The sequence below is a fragment of the Leopardus geoffroyi genome, chromosome B2, assembly GCF_018350155.1.
Source record: "Leopardus geoffroyi isolate Oge1 chromosome B2, O.geoffroyi_Oge1_pat1.0, whole genome shotgun sequence".
In the NCBI taxonomy this organism is placed as follows: Eukaryota; Metazoa; Chordata; class Mammalia; order Carnivora; family Felidae; genus Leopardus; species Leopardus geoffroyi.
This window is the reverse complement of record NC_059332.1, coordinates 22592185-22598184: the sequence shown is the minus strand read 5'-3', so window position 1 is coordinate 22598184 and position 6000 is coordinate 22592185. Positions and strand designations below refer to the sequence as shown.

At 42.8% G+C, this 6000-nt stretch overlaps 1 long non-coding RNA gene across 1 annotated transcript; it reads right to left on the bottom strand.

Annotated features, from left to right (window-relative positions):
- Nucleotides 1-341: 341 nt before the first annotated feature.
- On the bottom strand, nucleotides 342-5319 carry LOC123609705. Its single transcript, XR_006717914.1, has 2 exons — nucleotides 5107-5319; nucleotides 342-1104 (listed from the first exon to the last, which is right to left on the bottom strand). It is a non-coding gene; the product is annotated as an uncharacterized LOC123609705 (long non-coding RNA).
- Between the last annotated feature and the right edge of the window lie 681 nt (nucleotides 5320-6000).

The window sequence follows — 6000 nt, the reverse complement described above, 5'->3', positions numbered from 1 at the left end:
GTCGGTTAAGCGTCCGACTTCGGTCTAGGTCACGATCTTGCGATTTGTGAGTTCAAGCCCTGCATTGGGGTCTGTGCTGACAGCTTGGAGCCTAGAGCCTGCTTCAGATTCTGTGTCTCCCACTCTCTCTGCTCCTTCCCTGCTCATGCTCTGTCTTTCAAAAATAAATAAATGTTAAAAAAAATTAAAAACTCAAAACTGAGGGTTGATGGGGGGTGGGAGGGAGGGGGGTGGGTGATGGGTATTGAGGAGGGCACCTTTTGGGATGAGCACTAGGTGTTGTATGGAAACAATTGGACAATAAATTTCATATTAAAAAAATTAAAAACTCAGAAGATACATCAATGTTAGGCAGGAATTTATTAAATGGTACAAGGGTTAGAGGGTATAAACAAAACACAACCAGACAATGTGATCATGCCTGTTTGTGGGAGAAGTTTCAGTGGAGAGGGGCTCTCACTTGCAATGTAAGGTCAGAGAAGGTATCTCCGAAGCGGTGACATTGAGGTTAAAACTAAATGACAAGAAGGAATCTTCCATGCAAAGATTTTGGGGAGAGGCAGAGGAAATAATAAGTACAAAGGCATTAAGGCTGATAAGCTTGTGGCATGCAGAGCATCGAATGAGCAAGGAGGTGGTGAGGTCAGAGAATAAGGCACATGTAGGGTCAAGTAGGGACATGAATGTTAAAGAAATAGCAAATTAAGATTCAAACCTTGATGGGTCCTCCCATCTCTGCTTTCTTTCCATGTAGCAGACAAACATCTGTGACTTGATATTTTTCACCCCTTTTCATAGTGTTGCAGCATGTGCTCAGAAACCATTGTCTCTATCAGGGAGCTCTTTGAGCTCACTGGCACAGTGCCGACTTTCTTCTTTTCATGTTGACAGCTATATTATAAAAAAGACCCCAAAGAGAGAAGGACAAAACCAATATGCTACTCTGGGATATGTAAGTGTGAACTTTGGAGTTACTACCTCCCTGAGTTGGATGTTTGGAGGGAAGAGTTGACATCTTGCATGTGCTTTGCACAACGGAAGACGGCTCGTCCTGATTGGGGTGCAAGGCAGCGACAGAAATGGTGGTTTTATAGTAACTCTTTCCTAGAAAGAAAGAAACACATATTCTTTAAAACAAGCCATTCATCTTGAGGAAAATTTCTGTGTATTAATTCTTCTTTCGTAGTGCCTCCATTCATAATCACACACAGGCACGTGGCCATCAAGATAATAGGTCATTTTTTCTTTTTACTTGAGGTACCCAATTTTTCTCCTCTGGCCACGAGTGAGGCAAAAGGAAAATGATTGGTTTATTATATGAGTCTGTACATGAGATGACAAAAAAACAATAAACAGCTTTCTCCATAAATTGCATGGAAACTCGTCTCTTAAGTTATAATCACAGCTGTGGAATCCTTTCTAAGTTTCCATGTCAATGTTCTGTTTCAGATGCCCTCCTGGAGGTCAGGGATTGGGTCCACTTTGGCTAACCCAAACACACAAGAATACTCTTAATGGGCCTGGAGACAGCTCTGGGCCATGTGAATCCTGCCCTTCTGCCCTGATAGGCCAATCGCATTATTTCAGAAGAAGCATTAATGCTTCTGCAATTAGACTCAGTGGCACTAGGTACTCCGGGTCTGCCATCTAAAATTACTGGAAGGGGCTCCTGGATGGCTCAGTCAGTTGAGCATCTGACTTTGGCTGAGGTCATGATCTTGCATCATGAGTTCATGAGCCCCACATTGGGCTCTGTGCTGACAGCTCTGAGCCTGGAACCTACTTTGGATTCTGTGTCACCCTGTCTCTCTGCCCCTCCCCCACTCGCACTCTGTCCCTCTGTCTGTCAAAAATAAATAAACATTAAAACATAAATTGTTGGCGAATTATGTCACTACTGTCCTTCTGCTCCTTTTCAAACCTAACAGGCAGGACCCACGTGTGGTCTCCAAGAAAAAAGTAACATCTTCAGAAAATAAGGGTGGTTGGCAGGAGGGTCTGATGCTATTATATGATGAGTCCCATTCCCCCACCCCCTGCCACGTCTCCTTTCTCTTTAGCCTAGTCTCTCTCAAGGTACAATGAGGATGTCACTGATGATTTCCGGGTAATGCAAATCACTGGCTCTTCGAAAACAACATATCATAGATGATAGGGTGCAATTTCTAAAGAACCAATCTCTTCCTCCTCTGTGCCTCTCTACTGAAGGAAAGAACTGAGGCGAACTTGTCGACATGACCATCTCTAGGTTTTTGTGTGGGTACAGGGGGCAGGAAGCAGCACCACACTTGTGGTGTTCTGCATGGAGTTTCATTAGTGTCCAAGCACACAGCTTTCCCTCTCACAGGCCCACCCAGGATGCCAGTTAGCAATCTTCCTCCATACTTGGGTGTGGTATTTCCAGACTAAGAATACTTTTATAGAGAGCCCCAGATAATTTAGGAACCATGGCCTTTCTAATTCTGAAAGAATTAATAGGTCACATTCTAATAGAGTCAACATTGGGACAAACTGAGTCAAAATTAACCCCATGGCTCAGGGGCTGGGTTTCTGCTGTCTTTGTCTTTCATCCCTTTGAATATTATTAATCTTTTGGAATATTCTAGGCAGAGTTGTAACCAGTGATTAGCTCTCCCTTTCAGGTGGGGTGAGAAGAACACAGCGGCAGTACAGTGGAGGGGTCAAGCATATGACCTCTGAAGCCAGGCTACTACGTTGGGACCCTGACTTTGCTAGTCACCATCTAGGTGACTTAATTCCTCTGGGATTGAATTTGCTCACCTGTAAAATGGATCCCAATAGGACTGACTTCATAGAGATGTGTTAGAGGTAAAGAGTTAATAATTGAAAAGCAGTTACTGTAGTGCTGAGTCTATATTGCATGCTTAATGTGTTAGCTCTTCTTATTCCATATGTTCTTCCACAATTAATAACAAGGCCTTTGGTGTGGCAGCTCTTTTGAAGAATTTAGTTTTGAATGTATTGCTACTGAAATGTGTCTTAAAAGATGTATGTGGGGATATTTGAATTTCTCTGACTTTCTCTAATAGCAAATGACTACCTTATGTTGGATATTTTATTTTTGAATAGAACCTCATCAAACACGCACACACTTGTTTCCGTTATCTCTGTTGTTCCCAGTGATAAGTAATGTCTATTGGCTCTCAGCTCCTCAACTGAGATAGGAAAACTTTCTATTGATATCTTTTCTCTAGTACCCATGCAGGAAGCTTGAGAACTACATTTCCCAGACTCCATTGTCTACTGATGTCTCTTAGTTTCTGCCAATGGGAGGCTTTGGTAGGAGACTGGGGCGGGGGGGGGGGGGAAGAATATTGAAACCAGCTTTTTCCCTCTAACTTCTGGGGTGTCTCCAGCTGTACAACAGCAGCCTTGACGTTGAAGTAGCCATGGGCTCTGGTTAATGCCATTTTCCCTTTTATTCCTTCAGAACTAAGTATTGTGGTGTTTTCCTACTACTAATCTTTGGGTAGCATGACTCCTTTTTATTCTTTAAGTTTTTCTTTTTAAAAAAATTTTTTTTAATTTAAAATTTTTAATTAAAAATGTTTTTAAACATTTATTTATTTAAAAAAATTTTTAAATGTTTATTCATTTTTTGAGAGAGAGAGAGAGAGAGAGACAGCACACAAGTGAGGGAGGGGTAGAGATAGAGGGAGACACAGAATTCGAAGCAGGCTCCAGGCTCTGAGCTGTCAGTACAGAATCCAACATGGGGCTTGAGCTCACCAACTGTGAGATCATGACCTGAGTTGAAGCAACCCAGGTATCCCTAATGTTTTATTTTTGAGAGAGGGAGAGAGAGAGAGGAAGAGGGAGAGAGGGAGTGAGAGATGGAGCATGAGTGGGAGAGGGGCAGAGAGAGATGGAGACACAAAATCTGAGCTGTCAGCACAGAGTCTAACATAGGGCTCGAACCCACAAGCAGCGAGATCATGACCTGAGCTGAAGTCAGACGCTTAACCGACTGAGCTACCCAGGCTCTTTCAGTCTTTCTAACACATTTTAACCAATCTTTTATATTAAGTCACCTCTCTTTGAGATACCTAGATTGTTTTCTGTTTTCCTTTTTGGACATTTCTTGATACATTCCCAAACTACTTTATGGTACCACAGTCACTCGGCCAAGAATCACTATTTGAAGTATTTAGATACTCAAACCCACAACCCCCCCCCCCAAAGTATGTTCCTATTCACTATACAACAGTTCAATACATAATGTCCTTTCTTTTTTGGGTCCCACCAAAAAGAAGTCTTCCAAAATTCATTTGGATATATGGACAAATGAGCAAACACTGAAGAATAAAATGAAAGGAAATACCAGATGCATTTTATTGGCCATCTAGTGCATCCTCAAACATTAGCTTGACAACAGTAATCGTCTGTTATCTCTCCTGGTTTCTGTGCACAAGGAATTTAGAGCAGCTTGACATGCATGGTCCTGGATTCAGGTCTTCGTGAGGTTACAGTCAGATATAAGCTAGGGCTGCAGTCATCTGAGGTTCTAACTATGGCTAGAGAATCTACTTTTCAAGGCGGCTCGCTCACATGGCTGGGAGGTCAGTGACGCTATTGGCAGGTGGATACAGTTCCTTTCTGTTTGGACTTATCTTCAGGACTGCCAAAGCATCCTTATGGCTGGGAAACTGACTTCCCCTCAAAAAAGTCATCTAAGAAACTAAAGAGGAAGCTGCAATACCTTTTATGACCTACCTTTGAAACTCACACGTCATTACTTCATTTGTATTCTATTGGTCACATGGGGCCAACCCTGGTTTGTTATGCAAAGTGACTTCACACAGGCATGTAGTCAGGGGTCAAGGATCATTGGAGGCCATCTTGGAGGCTGGCTACCACATGCATAGTCATTGTGTATATGTGAGGTGCTAAGTGTATAATCCAAGTGAAAATGAAGCATGGAAAGTTCTCTTCTTTAAACAAAAGAGCAGGAAAGTGGTCAATTTCAAGAGTTATTTATTTTTTTAAGTTTATTTACTTATTTTGAGAGAGAGAGAGAGAGAATCCCTGTACTAACAGTGCAGAGCCCGATACGGGGCTCAAACTCACAAACCCTGAGATCATTACCTGAGCTGAAGGATGCTTAACTGACTGAGCCACCGAGGCACCCCAAGAGTTCTTTAGAGAAGAGGGGATGAAGGTCTTCCAGGTTTCCGGGTAGCCTACAAAAAAATACAACAAGCTAATAAAACACTGAGTAAGTTGTTCTGAGAGGCACGGAAAGGGTGTACCAAGGAGTTGCTTCTTTTCTCTTTCCACCCTGTTGTTGTAGCTACCATTCATTAATTCCCTTTTACCCACAGTACTATGGGCACATCTATTCCTTTGCTTCTAACCACTGGATGGTACAATACTCCATGGCTTACATGCAACAATTTTATGCCTCCCCTCTTCTGGGGGTAAACACCCAGGCCACCACGGAGGAGTTTCTAAGGGAGAAAAGGGATGAATGAGAAGCAGCGTTAACATCAGCAATACTTCTTCCTTTCTTCTCAAAATTAGAATGAACAACTACATATGTGTGAGGCAAGAGGAGCTGGAAATGTTCTTCATTCTGTAAACATCTGTGCCGGCACAGTGCTAAGCATTGTGGGAGATTCAGAGATTAATGAGGCATACTTCCTGACCTGAAGGAACTTATGGTTTTAAGACAAAACAGACCAGTAGACAGCTAATTATAATACAAAATTAAGAACAACAAGGGGCAACTCAGTAATTCTGACTCAGGGATCAGAGAAGGACTCATGAATGGTTGAGTCTGAACAGAGTCTTGAGGAAGGAGGAGGGTATCCCCAGGTGGAGGGAAGAGAGTAGAAAGAAGTAACAGTGTATTTCATAGTGGAAGAGCTAAATGAGCAAAGATGTGGAGTGGGGGAGAGGATGTGACAGTAAGAGCGGGGCTGCTGTCTATGTGGGGCCTGGAGGGCTATGGATGGGGTCGGGGTGGGGAGTCTGGCAAGG